Source organism: Lethenteron reissneri, chromosome 20 (genome assembly GCF_015708825.2).
Source record: "Lethenteron reissneri isolate LAM-NWPU_2019-01 chromosome 20, ASM1570882v1, whole genome shotgun sequence".
NCBI lineage: Eukaryota > Metazoa > Chordata > Hyperoartia > Petromyzontiformes > Petromyzontidae > Lethenteron > Lethenteron reissneri.
In genome coordinates, this window is record NC_083798.1 from 14,926,751 (window position 1) to 14,944,023 (window position 17,273).

Consider the following 17,273-nt stretch of genomic DNA (forward strand, 5'->3'; position numbering starts at 1 on the left):
TTCTGCTCGAATGAGCATTGAGGTGGTGGTTACGTGGTGCTTATCTCTTATTTACAGCCCTTTAGCCAATGGTGGAAATTCCACATTCCTGTGGTGGGGGTTGAGTCTACCTAAGAGGACAAGCACTGTTGACTACTGTACCTCACAAACTGTTACTCACATTATCGACCCCAGAGGGATAATGGGCTAAGTCAACCCCCAATTGGGATTTCAGCTCGATATATTAGAGTTCATATGGTTTCTTGAATTGTGCAAGGGTCATATGAAGTTGGGTGTGGATTTTAGCGAGGAAGGAAACATTGCGGCATTATTACAGTTCCTTTGTCGACGATTGCTCTGTGTCAACGTGTGGGCAGTGCGTTTGCGCCGTGATAAATGTGAGGAGAAATTACTGTAGTTATTTTGAGTTTGCAGAATGGAATTGAAAAAAAAGTGCTAATTGCTCCGCACAGCTAACTGAAGGTGTTTAGCTAATTGGAAATCACACGTTGATGGCCTGAAAATGTGAACAACTGTGAGCGAGAGGGCAGGTGGCCATGAAGCAATCTGTGCTTATCAGACACTTGAATTTGCCGTGGAGACTATTTTATGGGCACTTACTCATTCTCGCAGCTTCTAAACATTAGAATTTTTATTCTTTTCACGAGATTCACAGTACGCAAACATTTCATCTGGTTTTGTCGTTTTACTTCACCATCACCGGGAGAATGTACACATTGTGAACCATTACAAGATATATAGATTATTGCACAGGAATGGAAAGATTCTTATTTAAGTCTTATAGAATGTCAGCACAAACCGCTGACTGTTTCTTTATCGCTCCCCTTATCTCAACCCATATTTCTATGCTGATGTTGATCAGGCCCCACCAGGTTCATGCTTTAAGCTGAGTTGACCTAAAGGCCGTATCTCATAGCAGAGTATTACATGGCTGAGAGAACATAAGCAGGTAAATTATATCATCCAAAGAGGTTTTTTTTAATGGTCTTGAGCAGGACATATCACACGATGTGCTAGGATAGTGACGGAGTGGTAGCCACGGAATGGAATGCGTCTTAAGAGCACGTGCACCAAAGAGATGGAGCAATGAAATCGGTCCGTGTGGAGTGACCAGGTCGGTTATTACATCTCACGGCATTGTGGGAGATTGTGACAGCTCAGGGTGGCCTCCATCCAGCAGCACACCGATCATGGATGATGATAATGATGACCTAAGGAACAGGATGACTGTGGGCATGTTCACTTACAAATGCCACGTGTGTTGTGCATCATAGTCAGGAATCATAGCGCAATGCATTAACCACCACACACTGTACACATACAGACAAAGGTCCCCCGTGTAGCCTACATAGCCTGCTTGGTAAAGCCCTGTTAGCGAGCACCTGTTAAGTTCAGCATGGTGCACGAGCAAGTGGTGTGGCCATTCATGAACCTGCCACCTTTGTCTCCCCAGTATTGATGCTTACATTTTGCACCAGGTACTCATAAAGGCCGAGTAAACTCATGAGAGGCCCAAGATACGTTATGTCACCATTTCCCACCGACGTTCGCTATGGGCTGGGATAGAGTTTCGCGGTTCATTGCACAGTGCACTAACCATTGCACCACCATTCCCCACCCGATACACAGACACGAAGACAAATATCCTCCCTATAGCCTTAACAGACTGTTGGGGCAAGTGCTGTTATCCAGCATAGCATGCGAGGGGATGGGTGGCTAGCACAACGCCCGGCCGCCTTTGTCTCCATAGTGGCGATGTTTACACATCGTACAAGGCTGAGTCGACCTCGGGGAGGCCCAGGACCGGTTCAGATGATCGTCACTGTTGATGGCCGTGAGCGGGATTCTAACTCGCGTCGCCGGGTCCATAGTGCAGCGCGCTAACCGCTACGCTACCGCTCAGCGCACAACGCACACACACTCACACAGATTTGTTCAAGCCATAGTCCATTAGAGCTGGATCAGTGCTGCTTCTGAAAGGAGACTGCCTCCTGGGAGGGCGGCCATGCTGCCTCAGCCACCCAGCGTTCGCTCTTTTGTGCTGAGCGTGCGGCGAGGGGAGTAACCAATCATTTTTAGAGCTTGAACTTTGACATGTAAAAGTGATGTACTGTTAAATGCATTATAAATGTGTGTTGAATAGGATGGCCATATTTCCCCCCCCCCCCACCACTCAAATATGAGCCACAATGCCCACTTCTCTAATGCACGATGAAGTCTCATGCTGCGACACCGTTCCCAAGCCGGAGGCCACATTTCCCCGCCGACTTTTTCGGCCTCCGAGCGTGAAATCACGAGTGCACTGGCAACTAGTGAGGTTCATCCACACGGGATCCATGTTTGATGCCTAGCAGTTATGGGAGGACCAATGTTACTATGATGATGAGATCGCAGTACTTTGTTGCTTTTGAATATATCAGTTTTTTTGGTTTGTTTACGTATATTATCACCAGACTTGTTGTCACAATGTGATTCATGAATCAATTCCTTGAGAATAAAGTTAGAATCGCGCAATAAACAGTTCCTCCATTTACCAAGACGTGCAGTGGCATCTTCTCAAATTTTCAAGGCGTCACAAATATCACCCAACTCGGTATGTCCGTTTTTAGTCAGGCGACACAGTTTCGATCAGATTTTTATTTTACATTGTAATGCACTGTGACAGTGGCCACATGGGTCACGTGAACTAATTATACACAACAACTGTGAATTGCAAGAATCTTACACTCAGAATTCGGCACACTAATCATGAGCACAGTTGGCTACGTACGGTGCGAAAGAAGTCCAACATACATAATAAACAAAATCGATTGTAATCAACGAATTGATGCATTGTCTAACACACGACTAGCGCAAACTATTTGTTTTATTTTTCTTCGTGGTTCCCCATTTTGCAACGTGGCACTTTTTTGAAAAGCCACGTGTCAGTGATAGACCGACAACAGCAACATCCTCTTGATTGCCCACTTTGACTTATTAGTGCATCTGTCACACATCAGAGCGAAAACAATAACGAAAGCTGAGGCTGGGAGTTTGGAATCATTCACTTTTAGACCGCCACACAAACTGTATAGAGCATTCAGCACATTCCTTTTTGACCCCTGCCAAGACAAGGTAAAAGAAAAGGTGAATGTCTGGCATTTGCGAGCAGAAAAGGACCGTCAGTTTCGCATGACGGCTCCCATAGAAGACACACAGCCAGGAGAGCACAGTCCAGGAGCCTCTCAAAAAGGAAAAAAAAATCCCCCTTCGTCCAACAATGGGCCACATTTTTATGAACCTGCAGCACTTCTTGACAGTTAACTGAATGACGGGCAAATTCTTCGGTGTCCCGCCACCGTATAAATATCCAGTATAGCATTCGGTGTATATTTTAAATCGGTATGAAATGGAAATGTTTATCGGTGAGCGCCTTGCCACTTTAATTGGGTAAGTTTATTATTTATCGCAGGTTAAAAGTGAAAGTGTCCCAAAGCTCAAAATAAAAGTAATATCTCCCTGCTTCTGTTGGTGGTCCTGAGTTAGGGCTAAAACTTATTTACTCTTAATTAAAAAATATCCATTTGAGCAGCAAACATTCACAGACATCCAGACTGAGTTTTTCTCAAAAAATGTCGATAACATTAAAATAGGGATCCGTATCGTTAATGCTTTTGCTAAATGCATAAGATAAATACGTGCTTTCTGAGCTATCATCTTTCTTTGGTCCTCAAACGTTGCACAATTTCACGAAGTACCTTTTGCAGGCACTACCATTGAAAATGTAAATTTGTAAAAAAAAAAATTGGATATCTGGTTGTATTGTCTTGTTCTATTATTGCTTTAAAATACAAGCCATTGTGGAAATTGTTTTATGTTCTTTTGTATGTAACGTCTCGCTTTAAAAAGAGACTTGTCTGAATAGCCTCTCACCTGGTATAAATTAGGGATATCTACTTACCTCAATGGAGTATAAGCCAGGTAACATTCAAAATGGAATACAAATAAAGAACTATTGTTCGTGACTCATCATCATTAAGTTGTTCTGTGTGTGTTCTTTGGTTATTTCGGTAAAGTCACGTAGATAGAATAAAAAAAGTGAAAAAAAATAATTAAAAAAGAAAAAAGAATACTGTAGCCTGCTTCTTAATCGGAGTGAGTGTACTGGCAGTCTATAATGTAGACTGTAGCCTGGTTCTTAATCGGAGTGAGTGTCCTGGCAGTCTAAAATGTAGACTGTAGCCTGGTTCTTAACCTCGGTGAGTGTACTGGCAGTCTATAATGTAGACTGTAGCCTGAAAAGTAAAAGTCACGACGTTTCGAGAACCAGGCTACAGTCTACATTATAGACTGCTAGTGCGCCCACCGAGGTTGTCTACATTATAGACTGCCAGTACACTCACCCGGCTTAATAACTATTGCTGCAGTCTACATAATAGACTGCCTGTACACTCACCAAACTTAAGAACCAGGCTACAATCTACATTATAGACTGCCAGTACACTTCGATTAATAACCAGGCTACAGTATTATTATTTTTATTTTTTATCACTTTATTTTTTATTATTTTCTTCTATCTACGTGTCTTTACCGAAAGAACCAAAGAATATGAATTCCTGCAGTCACGAAAGTTTTAAGTGAAAATGTGTTATGTGTGGTTCACTATCCTGTCCTATTATGTAGACAAGGGGGACGAGGGTGGGTGCGGTTATTCCACCGCGGTATGAACCCAGTGACGTGAGTTCAATTTCCGGCCACGACTAACATCAGTGGTGAGTGATATTTAAACCAGTCCTGGGTCTCCTCTAGGTGGAACTCATCCTCAAATGAGTACCTGGCGTGTTGTTTAAAATCAGCGCTGTTGTAGACAAGGGTGGTTGGGCGTGGTTCTGGTCACACCACCCGTAAGTGCACTGCAATAGCCTTAATAGGCGCTCGCTAACAACACTTGACCCAACAGTCTATACTACTCTACGGAAGCGTTGTGCATAGAGTGTGTAGTGTTTAATGTACTGCACTATTATCCCAGCGGCCTGAGTTAATTTAACAACAATTTGTTGTCTATGGCCCATAAAATTAGGTTTTTTTTGTATCGTGTGTTGGAAGTTTTTAAATATAGGATACATTTTGGGTTATTAGAACCCACGTGCATCCTCTTTATGTAGTTGCTGCTTCTTCAGTGAACTTATACGTGAATAAAGATTCCACAGATTCCTCAATAAAACCACCATGAAGAAAATATATATAGTAGGTGACATTTCTGGCAATGGCCAATCTCCATAGCTTTTGATGTTTGTGCATCTGCACCACTGCTGATGCAGTATCACACATTTTTTTTAATTATCATTTAAATGTGAAGGTCAGTCGGCCGAAGGATTTAGATCTCCCTTGTTGGCAATGGCATAAAAAAGACCTGCCATTACTTTTAATTAGTCTATTCTTTTTTTATCCAATAACACTGCCTTAAAAGAAAACATATATAATCGGCGACGTATCAAGCAATGGCCCTTTTATGGCAGTGTTGTTGACGAGTGTGCTGAGTTCTTTGTTGTTACAGTAATGCCCCTCGTGCACCACTGCCAACGAAGCATAACCAAATAACGTGTTGTTTTATCTAGTCATTATTAGGGTTCTCTGTAATTGCCTTAAGCCTAGGACTACGAGTTTGTTCTGCATGTCCCATATGAAATGTGGCTGACATTACGTTTTAAAGGTCATCTGTACTATTAACAATGTCATTCCAAAGTTTGCCTAATTAAAAGACCCACGAGGCCTTCAAAGGTATAAAAACACCGCGGCCCACGTCAACTGTTTAGTTCTCAAGATACCCAGCAGGTAAATCCACACATATAATATAAATCTGTTTAGAAATGTCCTGGAAATGTATAGCAAAGTGATACGACCAGTGCTGTTATGTGGGCCAGAGACGTGGGCATCGACGAATAAAAAAGGCAGATTGCTTGAAAGTGCAGAGATGAGAATGCTGTGGTGGCTCTTGGGAATATCTCAAAGGGAAAGTAGATGGAATTGAGAAGTTAAAGCCATGAACGGGCGTGACTTATTCTCAAGAATGTAAGAGAAGCAAGGCGTACATGGTTTGGGCACGTGTTGAGAAGAGACAAAGAAGGTGCAATTCGTAGTGCTATGGAGATGCTTCCAGTGCAAGGCAGAAGGAGGAGAGGGAGACCAAGGGTGAGAGGGGAGGATTCGGTGGAACGAATTGTGAGGACAGTGGCTGTGACTCGAGAATAGGCACAGAATAGAAGCACTTGGAGACAGAAAATCCAAGCAGCCGAGCACAATGCACAAGTGGAAATTCTGACTTCCAACAAGAAGACAAATACATATCCTGATTTTTGCGCAATTTTTGAGCGAACTGGAGAAAACGACGATTAGGTAACGAATTGAAAGGTGAGATCATTTTTCTTTTGCCGATTCTGCGGCTCGGAGGCCCAAATTGAGGTTAAGGAGGAAAATTTGCATTGAAATGTATTATTGTCTCTTTAAAAACGAGCAACGAAAGACGGTTAAAGGTGTGCGAGGACCCAATCCGCGTGCTCGCTTGATGAATGTGCTCGCAATTATGCGTTTGTGGAGGTCAATTTGAGGCTTGTCGCGCATCATTTGATGCTGCTGTGCGCACGTTTTTTGATCTCCGTTGTAGGGTTTGCACCTGTGCATAACGCACGCTTCCTGAATAAGCTCCTATCACGCGGAGCGAAACATCAGACACCGTGACAAATAAGACATGAAACAACCCCGTAACGCATCGGACTGAACTATACTCAACTAAACTATTTTATTTACCAGGAAAAGCCCTCTGAGCTTTTAGCTCTTTTTCACACATGATAGAAATGACTGCTATTATTTGTGGGATTTATAGTCACAGCCAAAGAATCTAAACGCATGTTTCTAAATGTGGAAAGCAAAACCGGAGGACCTGGAGAAAGATCCACGCGACAACTGGGAGAGAGGACACGCGAACTCCACAAGTACAGGCGTTGGCAGGCTCGGGATCGAATCCACGAATTCCTGCGTAGCAGACGAGGGAGATAACATCTCGCCACTGCGGCGCCCTTATACGGCACAAGTGCAAAAATCTACTCAGTGTTAGCGATAATTTTTGTTGTGGTGACACATTGGTGTGTGGTATGGCCAAGCGTGTAATGGCGGACAGAGTCTATTTTTGTCTTTAGTTAAAAATTGGGATATTTTACACTCTAGAGCACATGGTGACGAAAAAAAGATAGTTGCATTATTAAATCACTAGCTTTATTTATTGATGCATAGATAGGAACATGGAAATCATGACGGTGAAAAGAAAGATTTAATTTAAAATATGAATGAATGCGTTTAGTACATTTACAAAAAATGCACACATTAGCTTTCTTCTCCATACTAATGATTTACATCGTTTTCGAGCCATTTCGATTTCAACATTAAAAGTCCAATTTTCTGCTGCTGAATTTATTGACGAAAGCTCATAAATACGGGGTCATATATTCCTTGGCAGGGTAGACATATATGGACCTCATGTACATTTATCGTTGTTTAATCATGACATTTGGGGAGCAGTTAAGAAGACTGCAAGTCCACTTAGCAATTTTCAGCGTGGGAGGAAATTGCAATGTTAAACTTTGCGATGGGAAGATTCCTCAGTGCTGAAACGAGTATTTCACAGATGAAAATATATATATATATACATTGCACAACAATGCTCTGTACACATTGCTGTATTTGTTTTCTGAAATATGCAATTTTTTGTTGTTCACATTATAAGAGAGATGCTATTTTGGAAATCAAATGTTTTCTCATGTAGTGTGCTTTGCATTAAAATGTGTGGTGTGGTATTTGCAGCTAAATAAAATAAAAACTATATTTGGGCACGGTCCAAGACATCATAATATATTTGTCTCATGCGTGAGAGTGTTCATTTATACTTAAAACATATTCCCAGGCATGTATTGTTTTAGAAATGTGTACGCTGCTCGTATAATGCTGAGATATCGCTGAGCGTTGTGTTTTTGTTTGTTGGAACAACTTATGCCAGCAGTCCTCTTTTACATTTCCCCAATGCATTACCTTGCCTCCTGGTGGATCTATTGTGTGTTGATCTTCCATTGTGTCACATCCACATGCATTGATCATCTGATACCAGCCGTCTCTAGGATATGGTAATGTTGCACCATCTAAGCAATGATTTTGGATGATAGTCCAACGACTGTTAAAATGTTGTGTTATTTAACATTATTAGTATTCTGAATGATGATAATATTACAAAAGGCTCTTGGTTCCTTAAATACAAACGGTTCGTTCCAAACCGGCACAACGCAGTGTGCTCATCGTGTTGCTAAACTGCAAACAGCCTAACTTTTAATGCGAAATTAACAAATCGCTGGTAATGGCAAATTGATAGAAGTGGAAGCGAGAATTACGGCTCACAGATGCTTAAATGTAGCCCATAATTAAGGTACTGTGAAAAACATCTCTGCAGGGCTGCGTACGCCTAGCATCTACTTAGCAGTTGATGTTTAACAGATGTCATGCGCAAGTGTCACTACCAGCCGCATGGCATTTTCGCACCAATAAGTGATTTTACACGGTGGGGGCACAAGTGCTTACCGAGCACTAAATCAACGGGGTGTTAGGGCGGACAGGACGCGGCATTGAGACCTCGATTTCTCAGATCCTTGTGCGTCCTCAAAAAATTAGCGCGATATTTAAGGAACACGTAGTCCTGTGAATACCCACGGAGAAATGCTTAATCGGGCTTAAAAGAAGTATAGGGAGAGAGAGAAAAAAAAACATATTATGTATTTAATCCCCTGTAAAGTGTCTCCGAGTCGGAGATATTTCCAGCCAGGCAAATGGCTCAGCTGCGCACAAGTTAATTATAAATGACAGCTTAATCCTTGTAGAGATAGTGCTATATAAGCACAGGCCTTATGCAGGAAGTGCAGTCTGCTGGGTCATGTGTATTTGACTTCTATAATTTATGAATGTGGAAAAGGATTTTTTTTTCTTTCAACAATCACCTACGTGAAAACATGTGATGTGTGTTTACATATTATTCGACGTACATTGATGACTAGTCTTAGCATCGTGGAAGTAAGCGGGCATATAGATTCACCCCCGCAGTGATTCACTGAATTGTCACGATTCCGGGATGGCCATTTAATTCTTGCAAAGGAATAGAATGCATCCGCGAGTACGTTGACTGACGAGATGGAGCAATGAAATAAGCTCTATATGTACAGTGAGGGAAAAAAGTATTTGATCCCCTGCTGATTTTGTACATTTGCCCACTGACAAAGAAATGATCAGTCTATAATTTTAATGGTAAGTGTATTTGAACAGTGAGAGAGAATAACAACAACAAAATCCAGAAAAACGCATGTCAAGAATGTAATACATCGATTTGCATTTTAATGAGGGAAATAAGTATTTGACCCCTCTGCAAAACATGACTTAGTACTTGGTGGCAAAACCCTTGTTGGCAATCACAGAGGTCAGACGTTTCTTGTCGTTGGCCACCAGGTTTGCACACATCTCAGGAGGGATTTTGTCCCATTCCTCTTTGCAGATCTTCTCCAAGTCATTAAGGTTTCGAGGCTGACGTTTGGCAACTCGAACCTTCAGCTCCCTCCACAGATTTTTTATGGGATTAAGGTCTAGAGACTGGCTAGGCCACTCCAGGACCTTAATGTGCTTCTTCTTGAGCCACTCCTTTGTTGCCTTGGCCATGTGTTTTGGGTCATTGTCATGCTGGAATACCCATCCACGACCCATTTTCAATGCCCTGGCTGAGGGAAGGAGGTTCTCACCCAAGATTTGATGGTACATGGCCCCGTCCATCGTCCCTTTGATGCGGTGAAGTTGTCCTGTCCCCTTAGCAGAAAAACACCCCCAAAGCATAATGTTTCCACCTCCATGTTTGACGGTGGGGATGGTGTTCTTGGGGTCATAGGCAGCATTCCTCCTCCTCCAAACACGGCGAGTTGAGTTGATGCCAAAGAGCTCCATTTTGGTCTCATCTGACCACAACACTTTCACCCAGTTGTCCTCTGAATCATTCAGATGTTCATTGGAAAACTTCAGACGGGCATGTATATGTGCTTTCTTGAGCAGGGGGACCTTGTGGGCGCTGCAGGATTTCAGTCCTTCACGGCGTAGTGTGTTACCAACTGTTTTCTTGGTGACTATGGTCCCAGCTACCTTGAGATCATTGACAAGATCCTCCCGTGTAGTTCTGGGCTGATTCCTCACCGTTCTCATGATCATTGCAACTCCACGAGGTGAGATCTTGCATGAAGCCCCAGGCCGAGGGAGATTGACAGTTCTTTTGTGTTTCTTCCATTTGCGAATAATCGCACCAACTGTTGTCACCTTCTCACCAAGCTGCTTGGCGATGGTCTTGTAGCCCATTCCAGCCTTGTGTAGGTCTACAATCTTGTCCCTGACATCCTTGGAGAGCTCTTTGGTCTTGGCCATGGTGGAGAGTTTGGAATTTGATTGATTGATTGCTTCTGTGAACAGGTGTCTTTTATACAGGTAACAAAGCACTCCCTTTAAGAGTGTGCTGCTAATCTCACCTGTATAAAAGACACCTGGGAGCCAGAAATCTTTCTGATTGAGAGGGGGTCAAATACTTATTTCCCTCATTAAAATGCAAATCAATTTATAACATTTTTGACATGCGTTTTTCTGGATTTTGTTGTTGTTATTCTGTCTCTCACTTTTCAAATAAACCTACCATTAAAATTATAGACTGATAATTTCTTTGTCAGTGGGCAAACGTACAAAATCAGCAGGGGATCAAATACTATTTTCCCTCACTGTAAGTGCAAGGTGTAGGTGCTATGCGAGATTGTGAGAGATGGCAACAGCTTTAGGAAGCCTTTATCCATCGGTGGATTGATCGTGGCTAATGATGACAAATTAAACTCAAGAATCAAATCTCTATTGTCTTATTTCACTGTCTCTTTTCATTTCTTTGTACAGTTTTATCCCCCCCATTAGCCCCAATGTGACACTCGCATAACAATTGCAGAAATCGTATATTCAATTATCTGACGAATGATTTAATCCACCTATAATGAATGAAAAGGTATATTTTGTTATTGATTAATTGATGCACCATTACATGAAGAGCAGTAATCACTCATAATATCAAATCTCTGACCCAAATCCTAGTCATGGCCATATGTACAATGGAGGTAATTGATACAAATTCTAGGCATCTATATGGTGGAGTAGTGCTGTGAACCTTGAAACCCAAATTTTAATTCCCAGCCATGGCTTAGATGAGTGGCGAGTGATATTTAAACTCTGGCTGTCGCCTGATGATGATAGTTGTAGTTACTGGCGAAACGTCGTACTCGAATTATAAATGTTGTGGGTTTACTCTCCAACACACCGGTGTGCTGTACGAGTAACGAATTGGCATGTTTTGTTTACGTGACAAACCTTACTAATTGGCTGCATTGGCTGGTGGCGGGTTTAACGACACATTTATATTTACGCGATCTAACCCTTAAAACACCTCTATTGTGGATAATATTGGTCGCGAAACCCTTCTAGGTGTTAAACTAATCTTGGGTGCACCCCACCTTAGGTACCCCACACCTTGGGTGCCCCCCACCCACAACCTAAACTGATTAGCGTGGCGAAGCACAGTCAACCCACACCCGTGGCCAACATGGCATGGGTGTGGTCTTCTTTTGTCAGTGGATTTCCACAGAGCTGTAAATGAATAATCATGATGATTATTATTGAAATATGTATATCTCTTACATTGATTTATAAATACCAGATGTGCAGTCATCCGATATTGAGTTTCTGTCTAGTGCAGTATGCGCATCACTTGTGGTCTGTAGATAAATGTTGGTTGTTTCTGACGTCGGTTGTAATAGGTGTTCGCTAACAGCAATTACTCTAAGGTGTCCTAAAAAGGTGGCATTGGGGCTCTCTGTTCCTTGTGTTATATCCAGAGTGCGTACAAGGCTGAACAGTCAGAAAGGTTTGAAGGGTGTATAAAACGGCTGTATTAACATTTCATTAACATTTTGCCTAGCAGCAAGATCTTAAAAGCAGCCTCCGCCTTGTGATAGCCAGTGTCATTTAGCTATTGCTATACTCCCCAGACAATTGTGATGCTTAAAGAATGAGAAGGCATCGGAGAATCCACTTACTTCAAGGGCCTCATTTACGTCTTTTTGATTCTTGCTTAAGAGGACCGTATAGAACATCCCTTTGGAATACAACACACATCTCAGGCAATAAAGAGCGCTTCTGTAGTAATTCTGTAAGCCGGGGTCGTCGTAAATCGCGAGCGCATTAACTGGAGCCTAATTGTTTATATGAAGCAGCTGAACAGTCCAACATCAGCCAGATCATACGAGGTCTCCATGCCCTTTCTCCCTGCACCCCACTTGCTTGGGCGAGACGTCTGTTTCTTATCATAAGAAATGCCGCGGCAAACATTTAAAACTATGCCCTAACCAAATACTCTGGCTCTAAACTGCACATGTTTATGCTGGCAGCTCTGGGTGACCTAAAAAAAATCCTCGTTTCTTTTTTGGAATTGTGGTTAAATTATTCAGTATATTCATGAATTGTGTTGGAGGGATTTTTTTTTGCGGTAACATTTTTTCTCCTCTCTCTCTCTCTTTCAATTGTACCGTCGCTATGAATGCAAAGCGCGAACACAAGCGCCTCGTGTGATTTGAGAGCGGCAACACCAGGGGCGTCAGTGGAAATCTTACGCCGTGCGTTTTCTGATATTGTATTTTCTGAGCATTTGTCACTTCACCCGGTGGACGTGGATAAATTGGTATTCTCAGGTGACCCCCGCACGCACAATGCATTCTTCTCGTTCAGAATCAAATTCTCTCTCACTGTGCTAAACTATAAATGCGGTAGCGTTCCATTAAGTGATCAGTTCAAGGCAGCGCCGACAAATAATAAATAACACCCAAGCTGTCTGGCCGTGTTGTATAATCTATGAGACCACTCTGGTTTTGAACACCTACAATTTAAGTTTGAAATCACGAAGCTGTCCCGTGTGCTTTCATTCATTCGCATAATTTCATCGTGCGAAAGGAGGGGATGAGTGGCTGGGGATGCATGGGGAGATAGGAGTCTTTTTATTTTGCCGTGACGTCAAACTTGACTGCAGTGGATCTTTAGGGTAAATCACATAAAAGGGGAATAAGGCATCAAGATTAAGTGACTTGCTGTGTATAATGACCTATGTAATAGCATAACTGTACTTGTCTCACTGATGGGAAAACCAGTGTGCAGTTGCACTTAGCAGGCAGCGCATACATTTGCTCGCCACAAAGACTGACAGCGGTGCGTTTGACTTGGGGCAAAGGAAATTCACAACAGCTTCGTGAATTCGCCTGATGCTTACAATTGTGCAAGCGGAGGTACTCCCAGAGGTAAACATGATTCAATAAAGGTGTCTCTGTGTTTGAATACACAGGATGATTCCCTACATCAATAGCACACGTGCCCTTCACTTGCTTCGGGAACGCATGTCAAGAATTCCTCCTGGAATTCCAAACCATCATTAATAGGGCCCCGTATTGCCAGTGGCTTTTGAAAGACAATTGGAGGTTCATAATATTGAATTGATTGATTGATCGGTCATCACAACTATTGGAGCTGAAATTATACCGTAGAATTGTTAGGTCGTAGTTTGTCAGCTGTAATAGTGTTTCGCGTGCACTCTGGCCGAATAAATTGATGGCAGTAGTTAAAAAAAAGGCATCGTGAATTGGAAAATTTTGGCCTTTTTCTGCTTCACAAATTTCAATTAGGCTTGTTGTGAACACTTTGGGGAATTCTGTCTCCAAGAGTACAGCAACCGATGTGAATTCCGAATTTGTGAAGTCGTTACGATGAAAACACATTGTACAACATTTTAATGTGAAATTTTTACTTTTCCCATACCATTTAAGGCAATGCTGTATTTTTACGCAAAGGTATTGCACCTTAGCATTACAGAAACATGTAAAATACATCATAGTTAAGCAGAACTGAGTCTGCACATTATTTTTTTCTTTTTTTTTCAATTTCCCTCCACTCTCCCTCCAGCTTCAACACCACAGCAAAAACTCCCTTCTCTATTAATCTCTTATCAATCTCTGAATGACAGGAAGCCGCGCCTCTGATATGCTGCTCCCACAACAGTTTGGAATAGCCTTCCACCTGATGTTGAGTTTGCCGGATCCTTTCTCCATGGTTTCAGATATAGACTAAAGACCCACCGTATCTCTTCTCTATTACTTGAGATTGATTTTTGTTAAAATTATTTTTACTCCAGTTGCTTTTGTATTTTATATCTGCTTGGTTCAAAACGAATTGCCGAATGAATGAGAGGACAGATGAAGCGGTGCATGTTCTGCTACACGTCGAAATGAACCAACACCTGAACGAATGACTGGACAAAGGAATGGGTTAGTGGGTGATTGGCATATCGTATAATTAATAATAAAAATTTGCATCTATATCGTGTCAAAATGCAACTGCATATCAAGAAACTGTACAGAAAGTAGGCCATACACATCGTAGAGCACTTTCGGAAACGGATAGAATGTGTACATTTAACTGATAGATTACTCCACCATTTATTGGTTCGATGACTAGACTTATCGGATTACATTGAAATAGTTGGGGGGAAATGTATCACCGCTATTGCCACGTGGGGTGTTGAATGGTAGGTGATGGGTAGGTTTTGGTGACATAATCAGCTTTAGCACCTGTGAAACTTCGGGCATGGATCGCAGGGGTTTCCCACCTTCAGTTTGAAGTAAATCGGAGTGTCCATAATTTTTAAAGAGACCCAATTAATCAATCATAAAAAAGTAGTCGATTAAATGGTTTTGTTTATGAATAAACCTCATTGACTGATTACAAAAGTTCTAATGCACATCCATATACATGTTTATTATAGCGATCAGTCATTTTCTGAAGGGAAATATATTAAGCCGAGACTTGAACGGGGGCCAGTGAGTCAACAACATGGATGGCCGGGGGGGGGGTGTGGAATTTTAGAATATAGAGGCAGCAGCAGCAGCGAAGGAGCGACCTTAGATTGAGCAGAGGCTGGGGAGGGTTTAGAACGAAGGCCTCGGTTACTGGAGCAGAGAGCATGTCAGCGGGGAGTAGAGTGATATGTGTGTGTACTGAGCCACATCAGATACACGTCAGAATCATATTTGTGTCTGCCTATACGTCTATATATATAATGATATCTTCGTGTATATCTCTAGATATATGTGTGTTTGCATCCAATTGTTTCCTCGCCTCTCCCTCATTGTGCATTGCCCCGCCGCGATTGTGCATCATCAGGCGATACGAGTACGCGGTGTTTTGACACAATATAAGGGGAAATGGCCTTGCGTTTCATTGTAATAATAAAGAAGGTGCTTATGCGCTGGGCCGGGCTACCTAAAGTGGCTGTTGCCCCGGAAGCGGCTGCAAAACTACAGAAATGAACGTCTTCCTCCAGCGAGCCACTTTAATCCTGTGCCCAGGGGACCGGGTCAAGATGGAGAAACATAAGGCAGCCTGGGTAATTGGAAGGCAAGGCTGCACGGTACGTTCAAAAGGGGGGGCTGTGACTGTATTTAATTAGCTATTTCTGCTGTCAGACTACATGTTTTACAGCCTCCCAGAAGGAGCTTCAAACTAGAATATATATTTTTTACGTTATTATTTTCCCTCCTCAATCCAGCAGCCTCGTTACCCTACTATTTATATGCATTAGGAAGTAAAAGAACTTTCATTTCGAATTGTTAGGTCCACTAATACATTTTAGTTTTTCTGTTTAGACCATTTCAGAAAACAAATAGCCGTGTTACGACGTGCTTCCGACCGTATTTTTAATGTTTGGTTTAGATATATTGTAACACGCTGCTGCAGTTTAATACAATGCCACAAATCCACGTTTGCATGTTCCGTCATAAGCCGTAAATAATGCGTGTGTTGCATGCATGTCTGCACAGTGCAATGCAACCAATGGGGGTGCAGGTTTTATTTGAATTTTATTTTCGCGAAGACGTGGCAACAAATGTTTTTTTTGTCATTGCAAAGATTCGCGTGTGCAAAGCGTGCGCGCGCGCGTTGCACACGCGTGCGCCGATGCGCTCATAGGTGAGTGTTTAAGCGAATGCTGAAAATTCGCTCTTAGTGCAAGTCCCAGCATAACAAAGCATCTCATCCATCAGTGCCAGTTCCCGGCAGGACCCATCCTTTCCAGACTCTTCCCGAGATAGCAGGGGCCTCATGTGACTGCCTTGCACAATCGTGCGGCACTTGTGACAATGTTTTATTATTATTGCAGGAGCATGGTCCCAGGTTCAATAGCTCCCCTTTTTTTCTCTGTTCTCTGAGCCTGATTAGTGTCGGACTGTTGTGACAAATGTTTACCATTATCTCATGAACCGCAACATGAAAGCAGAAATTAGTATTCTTGGTCCCGGGAAAGATGTAAATGAAACAGTAAGTAAAATGTTAAAATATCTGCATTACCATCCCGCACATGCAATTGCTTTGCATGACATAAAACGCCATTAATAAATGGTGAGTTTCAATGCAAATCAGATGTGGAACGAATCGATGTGGAGTTTGTTAAATCGGTTGCCGTAGCATACGGCACAAATTCCACGCATTCCATAATAGTAACCCTGCATTTATCCACATTTTGGTGTCAAGCATAATAAGAATGATAATTTACAGCGCTTTGTCAATCCACTGCTGGATGAAGGCATCCCCATGCCGTGTGAGTCATGGGGAGCTGTCTTCACTGTACTTCACCATGCCGGTCTGTGTGTGTCGGTGAAAGGGGTCGGAGCGGGGTGAGGTTAGGCAGAGTGGTGCAGTGGTAACACTCGTGCCTGACAGCAAGGAGGACCCATGTTCGATTCTTGACTCGGGATGTCTTTCAGTGGGGAGGGTTTTTTTGTACGCCCTGCCTCAGTTTTGAATGTTTTTTTTCTTGAGGATCTCGGCTTCTTCACAAAGCTAAAAAGAAATAAAGCGCGCAATGTGCATCGCCAATGCTGAAAATTTTGCCCGCAAATTACTCAATTGGGAATACACGGAGCAACATCGCCCCCCCCCCCTTCCTGCAGAGACTTGGCAGCATCTCCTCACCAAGAGAGAGTCTTGAGAGTCAGCGAGGCCTTTCCTGTAAACAAGCGTGATAAATATATTCCGCACTGAAATGGGGCACACGGCAGAATTTAGAATTTAAATTGCACCTGTGAAATTTTGCAGATGTCCGT

General features: G+C 42.5%; 1 protein-coding gene across 6 annotated transcripts in view; it reads left to right on the top strand.

Moving 5' to 3' along the window:
* LOC133344840 (RNA-binding motif, single-stranded-interacting protein 1-like) overlaps positions 1-17,273 on the top strand; it is a 282,596-nt gene that overhangs the window by 136,682 nt on the left and 128,641 nt on the right. The gene's annotated exons all lie outside the window — the stretch shown is intronic.